At 45.5% G+C, this 14,184-nt stretch overlaps 1 long non-coding RNA gene across 1 annotated transcript in view; it reads right to left on the minus strand.

Moving 5' to 3' along the window:
• Positions 1–12,492: 12,492 nt before the first annotated feature.
• The window catches only part of LOC121016899 (uncharacterized), a 21,459-nt gene continuing 19,767 nt past the window's right edge, over positions 12,493–14,184 (minus strand). Inside the window, exon 2 of the long non-coding RNA XR_005784517.1 lies at positions 12,493–12,799. This is a non-coding gene — a long non-coding RNA (uncharacterized LOC121016899). The remainder of the gene's footprint in view (positions 12,800–14,184) is intronic.

Consider the following 14,184-nt stretch of genomic DNA (forward strand, 5'->3'; position numbering starts at 1 on the left):
CAAACCCAAGTGTGTAACGTGAGAAGTTACTGCCCGTAAGGCTGTTTTTGACATTAAGGAACTGAGCAGGAGTGTAAATATTTTCTCTTCTCGGTCCATAGGTGGATAGTTCTGGCTACTGGATCGGACAGCTTCTCAAAATGTCCTGCGGGACTTTTTATCGTCCATCGAGGTGTCCAACTAAATAACGCTTCTTAGAATAGACTCGCACTACTTCCTTGTTTATCCCTCCATCGCTCACTCCTCCCTGGGATCGTTTCCCAAAGAAACCTACCCGCACCCCAGCCTTTGTCTCAGGCTTTGCTCTTGAGGGAACCCACTCGTAGATCCATACTGTAGTCCCCTTCCTCCTTTCCCACCTTTCGGAGATGGTTGCAAGTCCAGAGTTTCAAGGTGGGGAGTCTGTTGGCTTCTGTTGGGTAGCTTTGACGCTGAGAAATGAAGTTCCCCGTAAGTGATTTGTAGAAGTGGGCAACAGAAGCTGAAATACCCCCAATCTGCCACCCTCCCTGGAGAAAGACCTGACAACTCACCGCTTTCATCAGAGCGAGGCCTTTTGGCTCAGGCAGATACCAAAACAGACTTGGAGGCCCTGTGGTTTGTTTTAACTTAACGCCACGCGACCACTTTGGCTTTTTTAAGCCTCCGAAACCTTAAGAGCTGTATGGTAAACTAGTCCAGTGGTTCTCCACAACTGCTCCGTGGACAGCCTCGAAATCAGCTGGGGAGTTTGTTTGTTTTTTCAACGGTCGTAAAATATACATAACATAAAATTTCCCCCTTTGTCCGTTTCTGAGTGTATAATTCAGGGGCCTGAAATACAGTCACACTGCTGTGTGACCATTACCACTCTCTTTCTAAACCTTTTCCTTTACTCCAAACAGCAACTCGATAACCGTTAAGCAGTAATTCCCCACCCCCCTTCCCCTCAGCCCCTGGTAAGCTCTAGTCCTCCTTCCGTTTGCCTGTTCTAGGTGCTTCGTGTAAGTGGAATCCTGTGATACCTGTACTTTGCTGTCTGGCTTATTTTACTTAGCATCATGTCTTCAAGGTTCATTCATGGTGTAGCGGGGATCAGAACTGCATTCCTTTTGTGGTAGAACAACCTTTCCTTGTCTGCATATACCATATTTGGCTTATCCATTCATCTGTTGATGGACACTTGGGTTGTTTCTACCTCTTGGCTACTGCGAACAACACTGCTGTCAGCATGGGGGTACAAATCAGGTGACTGATTTCAATTCCTTTGGGCATATACCTAAAAGTAGAATTGCTGGGTCGTATGGTAATTCTGTGTTTAACTGTCAAAGAGCCATCCCACAGTGTCCCTCATCAACTGTGCTATTTTCCCTAGCAGCCATACACAAGGGTTCCAAAATGTTTATATTCTTGCCATTTTTTGTCTCCCATAAGCGCATGCATACACACACACACACACACACACACACCCCATCCCAATGGCTTCATATACCTAATGAGTGTGGAATGGTTTTCCTACCTTGGTTTTGATTTGGTTGATGATGGACAATGGAGCTTTTCCACAACAACCCATTCCTGAATTTACCTTTGGATATTTGTGTTGGGTCTGTGGTTGGGGTCATAGACCCAGTACAATATCCCACCTATTATAGAAATCTCTTTTAAAATTTTTATTCAATTTAAACCAAACACACACACACACACACACAAAACCCCATTTTACCCATCTTTCCCCATCCCCTGCCTCAAGCATCCACCAATCTGTTCTGTGTATCTATAAGCTTGGGATTTGTTTTGCTGAAGATTCCTCATATAAAAAATAGAATAAGGCATTTGTCTTTGCCTGACTTACTTCACTTAGCTTAATGCCCTTAAGGTCGATTCATGTTGTCACAAATGGCGAGATTTCATTCTTTTATATGGTTGAATAATTTTGCATTATCCTATGGTAGATTTCTTCTTAATTTTTTGAGGAGCCCCCACACTGGTTTCCAGAGCGGCTGCACCAGTTTGCATTCCCATCAACAGTGCAAGAGGGTTCTCTTTTCTTCACATCCTTGCCAACACTTACTGTCTTTTTGATAATAGTCCCGACTGCTGTGAGGTGATGTCTTGTTGTGGTTTTGATTTGCATTTCCTTGACTACTGATGTTGAGCACCTTTTCATGTACCTCTGAGCCATCTGTACGTCTTCTTCAGAAAAATGTCTCTTCAGATCGTCTGCCTACGCTTTAATCGGTTTGGATTTTTGCTGCTGAGTTGTATGAATCATTTGTATGTCTTGGGTATCGGCCCCTTTTCCGGGAAGATTCGCAGTTACCTTCGCCCGTTCGGTAGGTTGCCTTTTCATTTGGTGATGGTGTCCTTTGCTGTGCAGAAGCTTTTCGGTTTGACGTCTTCCCACTTACTTACTTTCACTTTTCTTTTGCTTCGGTGAGAAATCTATTTTTATAGTTCCGCCCAAAGGAATCCAGCCTTTGCGCCCTTCTCGTAAATGGAATTTGCTGCTTTCTGGGGAAACTCACTCCATTTTGGCACATCTTTAGCTCCTTCTCTCCTAGTTGAAATCTGTGTCATTTATAGCCACTGACAGAACGCACGGCATCCACGTTTCCTCTGCCTAAAGTACACCCTTCCCTCCCCTCTACTTACCTGGGTCCTGTACCCTCTGCCTCTTCCTCCTAGAGGCTAGCTAAGGCCATCCCAATCCCCAGGCTGAATCCCGCGAACCCCCTCTCTGCTCCCATAGCATGTTAATCTTTCTCCGTTTCCACATGTGTTGTAATTTCCTGTTTACTTATCTGTCTCTGGTCCTACACTGCAGTTTTTAAAAGCTCACAGCTGTCTACGACACCGTTCACTGCTGTCCCTCTGCTGCCCACTGCTCTGTGCGTTACGTAGGCCCACGACAAACGGAAGGTGAAGCATTTGTTGAAAACCCAGTTCTGCCCCAGATGCACAAGAAACCATTCTGGGGGTTCTTCCATATGAAATGAGTATGTGTGGTACCATTAAGAGCTCCTCGATCAGCAAGAAAGAAAGACCCTAGATTAAAACTTGCACACTCTTCGCATCAGGTGATGGAATCCTCAAGCAATGAGAAATCCCATCTGTAAGTTCAGGGAGCTGAGGAGGCTGCCTAATTTCTTTCTCCGCTCTTTTCTCTCAGACTTCTTGCAAGCACATGCATTTGCTCAAACTGGACTTTTCTCTGGGCTAAAGAAAAATAAAGCACCTTAGGGTGTATTTAAACAACCACAGTTATATTTTTACTTGTGCATTTTACCTACAGCATCGGAAAAAGTAATTTTGTCCCAATTAGGATCGGTCTTTTCAACTGCTGACACATGTTTATAGAGCATCTGGATATAATCTGATTAGCATCTGGTGTAGGGCTGTGAGATGCTATCTCCTGAGGTCTCCCATGGAGAGGGAAAGGCATAAACTTGCATTCATTTGGACCGTCCTAGTGTTGACATCTGCTGTTGGGTCAAGGCATCTGGGCCTCCCATCCTCCACCACTTTGCCGGAGTTCATATGGACAGAGCGTCACCCTAAACTCTCAAGGTCCCACATTAATTGGAGCAGAAAACCAATGTCAGCACTCTGCTTTGTACAAGAATTTTAACATTCTTTTCTCCTCTGAGTACATTAGGCCCAGGATAGAATGGATCACACACATCTAGAGAAGAAGTGTCCATAACTGATCGGTCTCTCCCTGCCCCAGCTGCAGACATTGTGTTCCCCCATCATGTTCACTTTGCATCCTCAGATAAGGCTGCATGATAACATCCCTTGGGAATTCTCTGCCTGGGTTTTGTTTTGTTTTATTCTCATTTTCGAGACAGAGGCTTAAAGAAAAATCGTTTCATGAACTTGTGTTTGTTTTGTTTTGTTTTTTTTGTGCTAGTTTTTGTTTTAGGTTGGAGCAAACAGAATTGATTTCCCAAGCTGTAAAAAAAAGAGAGAGAGAGAGAGAGAGAGAGAGAGAGAGACTCTCCTTGCAAATGCTTAATTATTGAGGTTTGATTAATACATATAACTGAACTTGGGATGTGATAGCAGCCACTTGGTATTCATAACCCAGCCTAGAACAGCTGGGACGGTTGAGAGAGGTTATTCCACACAAGGAGGAAGGGGAAGGTACTGTTAGCAGTTGACCAGTGGCTACTTGGGCAGGATCTGATAGAATCTAGATTCACAACTTTTTTTGATGGATTTGGAGAGTGGGGGTGGCTTGTAAGTGTTTGACTGACTCTCAGGTATCCTTTGCCTCTTTACGTCCAGTAGGGCTAAATAAACACACAAACTTATGACAGAGATTCAGGCAATGGGTTCTTAGAGTGCCTCTAACGTATCAGGCACAGGAACGTGTGCAGAAGGGACCGGATCTGACATGTTCCTTTGTCCTTACTACAGAGTCTAGTGGGGAAGACTGGTCATCACTGATGGTCACACACATCAACACAGTGTCCCCAGCTGCGGAGACGTCATGAGAGAGAAAATAGCCCAAGAAGAAGGGAGATAAGGAGGTGCTCTGCCTGAGGTAGTGAGGGTGGCCTCCCTCTGGGTTTGGTTCTTCACTTGACCCTTGGAGGCATCAGCCAATTGGGAAAGGAGAACTGAGGATGGGGAACAGCCTGCACAAAGACGGGGAAGTGCCAGACCCATTCAAGGAACTGAAATAATGCCATTGCAGGTGGAACAGAGAACAAGGAGGTAGAAGAAGAGACTGGGACGGAAGGGCGCAAGGAGGAAAGCCATGATGCCAAGTCACCCAGGCATTTTAGCTTTGGATGCTTATGGTCTTGTCCAAAGGACAATGGAAGCCATTCCAGGTGTTTAAATTGGAGAGGACATATAATCCAACTTAGAAACCGTGGTTGTTGGCAGAATGAATTATATGAACAATAGTACAAACTGGAAAACAAGTCCATAAGTATGGAAGAGTGCTAATGACCCATGTAAGAACCATTTTTCCCTTCTACATTAGAACTCTGGTTTTATTCTAGTTGGTGATAAGATTGTATCTCCCTAAACCCTTGGAGCTGTGAGTGAACAATGAGATGTAACTAAGCAAGTGAAGTTTTTAGTTAAGGCTTCTGAAAACTCTGAGAGAAACTGACTTAGCTAGGAGGGGGCCTTTTTGCATTGCACCTCCTTCCCCCATCCTGATGCTTGGAATGCAGATACGATGGCTGGAGTTTCAGCAGCTATTGTGGGTCATGGGCTGATCAGATATGATAATGACTTGGACCAGGGAAGTGGCAGAGGGGATGAAATGGTGGGGGAGTGGGAAAAGGAGGGCATGTCTAGTCAAGTTTCCCCTGAGAGGAAATGCTTGCATAGCGTTTTGAAAGACAAGAATGATTTGATTAAGAAACATCGGGGTAGCTGTTAACATTTGTTGCTGTTTTTTTAGAAGTTTGGCTTTGTGTTGATTTCAACATACACGAAGGAGAAGACTAGGAGTTGAAATGGTAGCTTATGGGGGCACCTGCATGGCTCAGTCAGTTAAGTGTCGACTCTTGATTTCCACTCATGTCATGATCTCACAGTTTGTGAGTTTGAGCCCCGCCTCGAGCTCTGCACTGACAGAACAGAGCTTGCTTGGGATTCTGTCTCTCTCACTCTGCCTTCCTGGCTCACTCTCTCTCACATGCATGTGCTTTCTCTCTCCCTCTCTCTCTCTCTCTCTCAAAATAAATAAACATTAAAAGAAAAGAAAATGGTAGCTCATGATCTTGTCCAACTCTATGATAGACTCTATTTGGACAACCCTGGGTTTAAAAAATTCTTAATACCTTGCCAAGATTTAAAAATGAGCGTTGGTAGAAGAATCTGGCTTGGAGGGAACTCTCTGGAAGATCTCCCACATTGCGCCCCTACTGGTACAAGGCAAGAGGGTGAGCTAAGTAGTGACCGCCTCACTTGTTCGTCTGCATTTCCCCTCGGCTCACTCCCTGCTGACTTTCCCTGCCCGGCCCCGGCCCCGTGCGCACTTGGGTTTTCAGCCCCAAACAAAGGTACCCTGCCATCGTGAGTGGTGGGAAACTCCCTATGCTGGCACTCTCCAAAGGCAAGGAGGTGGGAACAAAGAGTTAACTGCATTTCAAGAATGCAGACCAGATGGATTAGGACTGTCACCCTGTTGTGCACAGTCTTAGAGTGGTTGCAGACGAGGCCAGAAGGATGCACAGAAGCCAGACTGGGGAAGCTGTGTGGGCTCGGGTGTGGGGTTTGAACATTTTCTGGAAAATAGTGGGGAACCATGCAGGACTGAGACATGTGAGCGCCTTAATCACGTAAGTTTTCCCCTTTGCCTGTGGAAAGCTGGAGAATGTATTGGATGAGACTGTGTCATTGCTGTAAGTAATCACCATTTTGTGTATAGTTTACTAGTTTGTACATTTTTTAAAGTTTATTTATTTATTCTGAGAGCAGGATCGAGAATGGGGAAGATGAGGGGCAGAGAGAGAAGGAGAGAGAGAACCCCAAGCAGGCTCCATGCTGTCGGCACAGAGCCCGACAAGAGGCTCGACCTCATGAACTGTGAGATCGTGACATGAGCCAAAATAAAAAGTCAGACACTTAACCGACTGAGCTACCCAGGAACCCCCGGTTTGTGCCTTTTTATTTGACTTCCATTTGACTTCAAGAGTCAGGTATTGTATATACTTATTTTAAATACCAGGAAACTGACGTTCAGCAAGGAAACAAAAATTGCCGAAAGTCATATACTACATGACAGAACAAGGACTTCTAAGACCAAAGCCCAGGTGATTTTTGTCCCAGGACCTAGTTTGTAAGACAAAAGATGAAAATCTGATGGATTTCAGTAATGAATTAGTAATCAATCAAAAAGAAATATTTTAAAAATTGAGACCATGAAATAGACCTATTTCATTATCCTGAAGCCTACTTTTCTTCATTTCCATACTACTAAATCACAGTGTCACCATAATAGTCTGGTGGCCTTTCATTTGTCCTTCATCCATGTAGTTCACTTTTTTTTTTAAGAGAATAAGAGAGACAGAGAGTGAGCAGGGGAGGGGCAGAGAGAGATTGAGAATCCCAGGCAGGCTCCACGCTGTCAGCGCAGATCCTGACACGGGGCTTGCACTCAGGAACCGTGAGATCATGACCTGAGCTGAAATCAAGAGTCTGACACTTAACTGACTGAGCCACCCAGGTGCCCCCTTGTGTGTCGCTCTCCAAAGACCCTCCCACCCACTTCAGTTCCCTTTGCTTCTGACTCTCTCTGTGCTTCTCTTTCATTCTCTGTAGGCCTGTTCTTCCAGTGAGCTCTGTGCACACTCAAATATGTAAGTTTCTCCAGCATCCCTCATTTGCCCATTGTAGCTACCAACCCGCCATAACTGTACGTTACTGGCCCTGTGCCTCGCCTCTCATGCTGACCATTAGGGTCCACCCGTATCTAGGACTCCGCGAGCTGGGAGACGTACCTTGAGAGGTCACTCCAATTGTCTGGGCTGGCTGAGTTAAGCAGGAGAGTCAGAACCACCCAGGTGGCCCTGACCTCCAGGAAAGGGCATTCCACAGCTGCCTGGGGCGTCCTGTTCAGGGATCTGTCCACACTGGCACTCAGGAAGCTTTCTCAATCATTCACCTAAGTCATACCATGCATATTTGGCAAGGACAGTGGCCATTCATGCCGGCCTCTCCGTGTCTTCACTTCTTTTCCAGAAATAAAAGCTTGGCCTTCCCCAGCCATACACACCCTCTACTCTGCTCCTCCAGGGAATGAGAAATTTGGCTCAGGAATCTACTCAGGGCTCCCAGCTTGAGCTGGCCATCTGGCATGACTGCTGCTTCCAAATTATGTTCACATCCATGGATAACCAAGTGGATTATCTCCAAGAATCATCTTCTCAGTGAGAAGAGAGGAGGCGGGGAAAATATCACGTTCATTTGCTTGCTCTGAAAAGACCGCGGACATCAGTTATTTGCCATGGCTGGCAATAACACTTGGTTGCTGGTCTGCAATGCAAAGCCTAAATCAGGCTTATTAGTGTGGAACTAAAAGGCCCTGGAGGGCAGCCAGCATTTCCAGAACTGGCATTCATTGCAGTCTGGCCCAGCCATGGAACTGACAGGCCCCAGCTTGGGAAAGGTCAGTAAGGGCTTAGGGCACCCCGAATGCTCGCTGACCCATTAACCACCGCAGGTGTAATTAAGATACATGTCCTTCCATTTCTGGATGGCATCTGCTGTTGACAAGTGGTTCAGAGAATGAAAGGTAATGTTTAATAATTAGCCCAAGCAAAACATCATCAGGGAGGCAAATCTGGGAGGATGTCTAGCCGGCCTCCCTTCCCCAAGGAAGAGAACAATGTCAAGGCCTATCCCGCCCAAGAGTCTCTGCTCATAAACTCGAAACTAACAGCCTTTCCTTAGTTTCCCTTCGATCACAATCAGGTGCCATCCACCCCACCTCCAGCGACCGTTTGGCAACGTCTGACATTTGGTCACCAAAACTGGGGGCAGGGAAGGGGTGCTACTGGTATTTATTGGGTAGCCAACAATGTTGCTAAACATCTACAGTGCACAGGATGGACCTCACAGAAAAAAAAAAAAAAAAAAAAAAAAAAATCACCCAGCTCAAAATATCAATGGAGCTGGTGTCAAGAAACCTTGCCATAAATCAACATGATTTCTACTCCAAGCCTTCCTTTCTGCTGGCAAGATGATTAATGTCACTTCTGACTGGGGTTTTAACCCAGGGCTGTGCCATAGTTCTGGGGGCTCGGGCTGAGCCTGGGGTGGGTAGGGGGTGCTATGCCTGGAAGGGGGAATCTTTGGGGAGGCAGCCAAGGCCTGACATTCAGCCCCTGTCCCCTTCGCCGCCAGATAGTTAAATGGTTCCAGAATCGGCAGGCTTTTCTCTTCTGCTGCCCGTAGCTTAGGCACAGCCCTTGATCTAGCCCCTTCCCCCTGCTTGTTTTGCCACCGCCTTCACTTAGAAATCTTGCTTCCTCCTGGCACTGCGGAAATTTCCTAAATTCCGTCCAACACGAGAAACCGCCCAGGCCACTTCGAGTGTCTTCATTGGCACCTAGCTCGTGTAAGCTCCTTGCTTGAACAAAGGGAAGGCAAGGAATAGGACAGAATGGGAGGGGGGAAGAATTAACCTCTCAAAATATTACCAGTAGTCACAAAGGTCACGGTGAGGTCACATGAAGCAACTTGCACCATCCCTGACCCGGGTCTCTCAGAGATAGCCGAGGCTCCTTGCCCTCTTCCCAGGATACCGCTCGCCGTGTCTGTGGGTAACGGGAAGTCATCCCATGTGCTGGCCTCAGTTACCCCTTCACACTTAAGGTCTCAGCCCTGGAGAAAGTTCCTCGTAAACACTTCCACGTTGGCCTAAGAGGAAAATGTTTAAATTTTGTGCTCTCACTGATGAGGGCTGACCTGGCTGTGCGAGAGTCACCCTAAGAGTTTGTTTTCAGCACCAAAAATTCATCTCAGGAGTGATCTGACAGCATCTGTTGAAATTACAACTAAGCATACCCTTGGACCCAGTAATCTCCTGGGATTCTATTCTGTGAAAATAAAAAGATTTTGATACATGAGCATGTTTGTAGAGGCAAGGTGAATATACGAGAAAAAAAAAAAACTCTCTAAGTCCATCACTAGGGGAATGAATTGGGCAGTGAGTGAAGTGAGTTACACCTATACCATGTGTGATGGTTAAGTCTATGTGCCTGCTTGTCTTGGCCACAGTGCCTAGATGTTTGGTCAAACAACTTCTGGATGTTTCTGCAAAGGTATTTTTGGATGAGATTTGCATTCAAATAGGTGGGCTTTGAGTAAAGCAGATTACTCTCCGTAATGTGACTGACCGTCTTCCCTAATGCTCCAGAGACTAACTGCCCATAGCAAGAGAGAATTCGGCCAGCAGACTACCTTTGGGTTTGGACGCCAGCTTTTCCCTGGGTCTCCAGCCTCCCAGCCTACTCTGCAGATTTTGGACTAAGCTTACTTAGTCCTATGAGCCAATTGCTTAAATTCTGTCCTTCCCCTCCATTCTCCCCCATCCCGTTGGTTTTGTTTCTCCGGAGAACCCTAATTAATACACCACGAAACATTATGCATCTTTGAGTTATGTCATCACCTAGGGACCTGGGGAATTGCCATGATGTATTAGCTGGAAATAAAGCAATATACAGAAATTTATGTAAAAGAACCAGTAGCCGAGAATGTGTGTGTATAGTAGCCTATATAGTATAAGCACTGAGATGTGTGCAAGAAAATGTGACATGTTGTAGCAGTGGTAACCTGGAAGGGGAGTAAGGAGGTAAACTAAAAAACTAGGGTGAACTAGAAAAATGCTCAATGAAAAGCGTAGAATATAAGAATAGAATCAGATTCCATATGATAATATGAAAAATACAAAAATACTAAATATAAATATGGCCACAGGCAGGGGTTACAAGTAGACTTGAAAAAAACGAAACAATTCTGGGGCGCCTGGATGACTCAGTCGGATCAGCGTCCGATTCTTAATTTCGGCTCAGGTCATGACCTCACCGTTGGTGAGATCGAGCCCTGCCTCAGGCTCTACGCTGACAGTGTGGAGTCTCCTTGGGATTCTCTCACTCTCTCTCTCTCTCTGTTCCTCCCCTGCTTGTACTCTCTCTCAAATTAAATAAACTTTTAAAAACATTTAATAAATTAAAAAAAAAAAATTGTGTGTTCTTAGCCTGGGAGGTAGAGCTACTCTTTTACTCAAATTGCTCATTCTTTAATATCATAGGGGCATCTAAGTGGCTCATTCGGTTGGGCATCTGACATCGGTTCAGGTCATGATCTCACAGTTGGTTCATGAGTTCGAGCCCCGCGTCAGGCTCTGTGTGGACAGCTCAGAGCCTGGAGCCTGCTTCGGATTCTGGGTCTCCCTCTCTCTCTGCCCCTCCCCTGCTCATGCTCTGTCTCTCTCACAATAAATAAACATTAAAAATAATTTAATATAACAATTTAAAAATACCACCAGGCTCTCGGATCCAAGACCCAGTTACTTCATTTTGGCAAGGCAGCAAGAAGACGGGACACCAGAGAATCTGTAGTTTTAAAATAAAGGCCCAGCATGATTCTTGGGGCACAGCCAGGCTTGGGGACTGCTTGTGTGCATGGGGGTACACGTCTAGGAAATCCCATTAGAGAGGCAGGGAGGGTTTTCATAGATCATCTCCTGAGGACCCCATGCTTCTGTTTTGGGGTCTTCCTTCTGGCGACAGCCTCATAGAGAGCCCTGAATCTACAGTGAACTTCACTCTTATCCCATACCTAAGCCCAGTGCCGAAAGCTTAGCCCCAGTATCACTCTCTGAGTAGATCACAAGAATCGATGTCGTATGGACATTTTAGGACTGGAAAGATCCTTAAACTTCAGCTTAAGACCTCAAACCCACAAAATCATTTCCTGGCCCACAAAGCCGGGGCGTCCTCCTCAGGAATGGCCTTGGCTCATGGAGAAGACACGTATAAGGTATATATGTCCATGCATTTAGGTTCCTACGCCTCTTGAGTTGATGGCTCAGCCATGGCCATGGGGACTCAGGAATCCTGAGTATGTGACACAAGTGAGGTGTAGAAGGAGGGAAGTGATACTCCATCTCTTGGCCAAGTCAGAATGCACACTTGCTGTTGCTAGAATATCTCCTCTTTTTCTATTTTCTCTGTGCTTTTTCCTTCTCTACTTTCTCCTGAAGCCCCATAGTAATTGGAACAGAGTATCCAGGCACAGTTACGACAAAACTATTTCAGATTACTGCTTTCTTCCCTCTCTCTTTGAGAGAATCTCAAAGCCATTTACCTCCCCTAGCCAACACTCCAACTGCCCTTAACCCCGTCCATTGCTAATTCAATGAACAGTTTCAAGTGCAAACACCCCAGAGTTTTCCATAGAAACAATGAAGGAGGGCTCTCATCCTGAGCCAGAGGGAAATTCTAGGGCCTTGGCTAGCTCCACAGCCGAGTGGCATGCTCCCCAAAGTCTCCCCTGCACCCTAGTGGAAAAGTGTGATAACCTTGCCCCCCAGAACTAGAATGAGGGACGTGGGTGGCAGACTGAAGGGGCTCTCACATGCCACAGTCCCATCCACTGACTCCCTACCTCTGTTCTTTCATATGACCTCTTTTTAGAAATACCAATATTCATATAGCACCGTGCAGTAACTTCGTGTCCAATATCGCATTTGCTTCCCGCTAGATCCCAACATGGTGGATGGAGAGCCATCATTTCTATTATCCTCATCTACGTCTGGTGGAAATGAGGCTGAGAAACTAGTCAGGTGACCTCCTGAGACCCAGCTAAGTCATAGAATATATGGTACTTGACCCCAAGTGTGACTCCAAATCTCTTTTTCCCCAAACCCACCACACCGCTTCCTCACCTTGCTGAAATTATTAAGTGACCCCCTCTTTCCCACACCTTAAATATCCAGCCTTTAATCTTTGACGATGAGCGGCGAAAAACAATCTTATGTGATTGACATGGCACCTGACGGATGCTGTTTTATTTTTGTGTTTGCTCTTACTGTTAACTGCTTTGCCTCTGCCTCGTTTGTCACTTCATGTGGGGGCTTTTATTTTATACTCTGTGCATCACAGATTATCCAGGGCAAAGAGTTTTACAAATGTGTTTGGGAAAATGTGAACTGAATTGGCAAGACGTATTTTCCCCCGTAAGTGGAAATTATTGTTCGGTTGATGGGCTGGTTTGTCTTCTTCATTCCGAGTACACTTCGGCAATGAGTTTGGAAGTTGCTCCTGAGCCAACAGAACAAATAGCGCACCTGAGAATTAAAGCAGAGAAATGTCTTGCATTTTGTGATAAGCGTATGGTTCTCCAGTTAAGGAAAACTTTCCTGTTCTAAAAAAAAATTTAGCATGGACTAAAGCCAGGCCCATGAGCAGCAGGAGAATATCATTACTGCTCACAGAATTCTCTGGAGCCTGGATTTTTGTTCCTGACAAAATGGGGAGGGCTGCTCTTTGCTCACAGAAAACATCTCCCCAGGGGCGCCTAGGTGGCTCAGTTGATTGAGCATTGCACTCTTGATTTCAGTTCGGGTCATGATCTCAGCAGTTTATGGGTTTGAGCCTTGATTCAGGGTCTGCAGTGGGAGCAAAGAGGATGCTTGGGATTCTCTGTCTGCCTCTCTCTCTCTCAAAAATAAAATAAACATTTTTTTTAATTAAAAAGGAAGAGAAAACTTTTTCCCAGTTGAGGAAGCCTCGGTATATTTTTAGAGAGTTTTGCAGGTGTCAGCAACTGGTAAGAAATAAAAAATACTCATTAGCAATAAGAATGGAGGGAAGAAAAGGGAGGAGAGCTTCAAGTTAGCAAGTTAGGTTATTTGCTTGGGCAATTTTGCTGATTTGCAGTATTTGGTTAAAATCCAGTGAGTTACTAGGATGCCTTGGTGGCTCAGTCGGTTAGGCATCTGACTCTTGGTTTCTACTTAGGTCATGATCTCACGGTCATGTGATACAGCCCCATGTCGGGCTCCTTGCTAAGAGGCTGGAGATTGCTTGAAATTCTCTCTCTCTCTGCCCCTCCCCCACTCATACATGCACGCTCTCTTTTTCTTTTTCTTTTTTTTTCAGTATACGAAATTTATTGTCAAATTGGTTTCCATACAACACCCAGTGCTCATCCCAAAAGGTGCCCTCCTCAATGCCCATCACCCACCCTCCCCCCCTCCCACCCATCAACCTTCAGTTTGTTCTCAGTTTTTAAGTCTCTTATGCTTTGACTCTCTCCCACTCTAACCTCTTTTTTTTTTTTTTTCCTTCCCCTCCCCTATGGGTTTCTGTTAAGTTTCTCAGGATCCACAGAAGAGTGAAACCATATGGTATCTGTCTTTCTCTGTATGGCTTATTTCGCTTAGCATCACACTCTCCAGTTCCATCCACGTTGCTACAAAGTGCCATATTTCATTCTTTCTCATTGCCATGTAGTACTCCATTGTGTATATAAACCACAATTTCTTTATCCATTCATCAGTTGATGGACATTTAGGCTCTTTCCATAATTTGGCTATTGTTGAGAGTGCTGCTATAAACATTGGGGTACAAGTGCCCCTATGCATCAGTACTCCTGTATCCCTTGGGTAAATTCCTAGCAGTGCTATTGCTGGGTCATAGGGTAGGTCTATTTTTAATTTTCTGAGGAACC

Source organism: Herpailurus yagouaroundi, unplaced genomic scaffold (genome assembly GCF_014898765.1).
Source record: "Herpailurus yagouaroundi ecotype Mexico unplaced genomic scaffold, PumYag 213, whole genome shotgun sequence".
Taxonomy (NCBI): domain Eukaryota; kingdom Metazoa; phylum Chordata; class Mammalia; order Carnivora; family Felidae; genus Herpailurus; species Herpailurus yagouaroundi.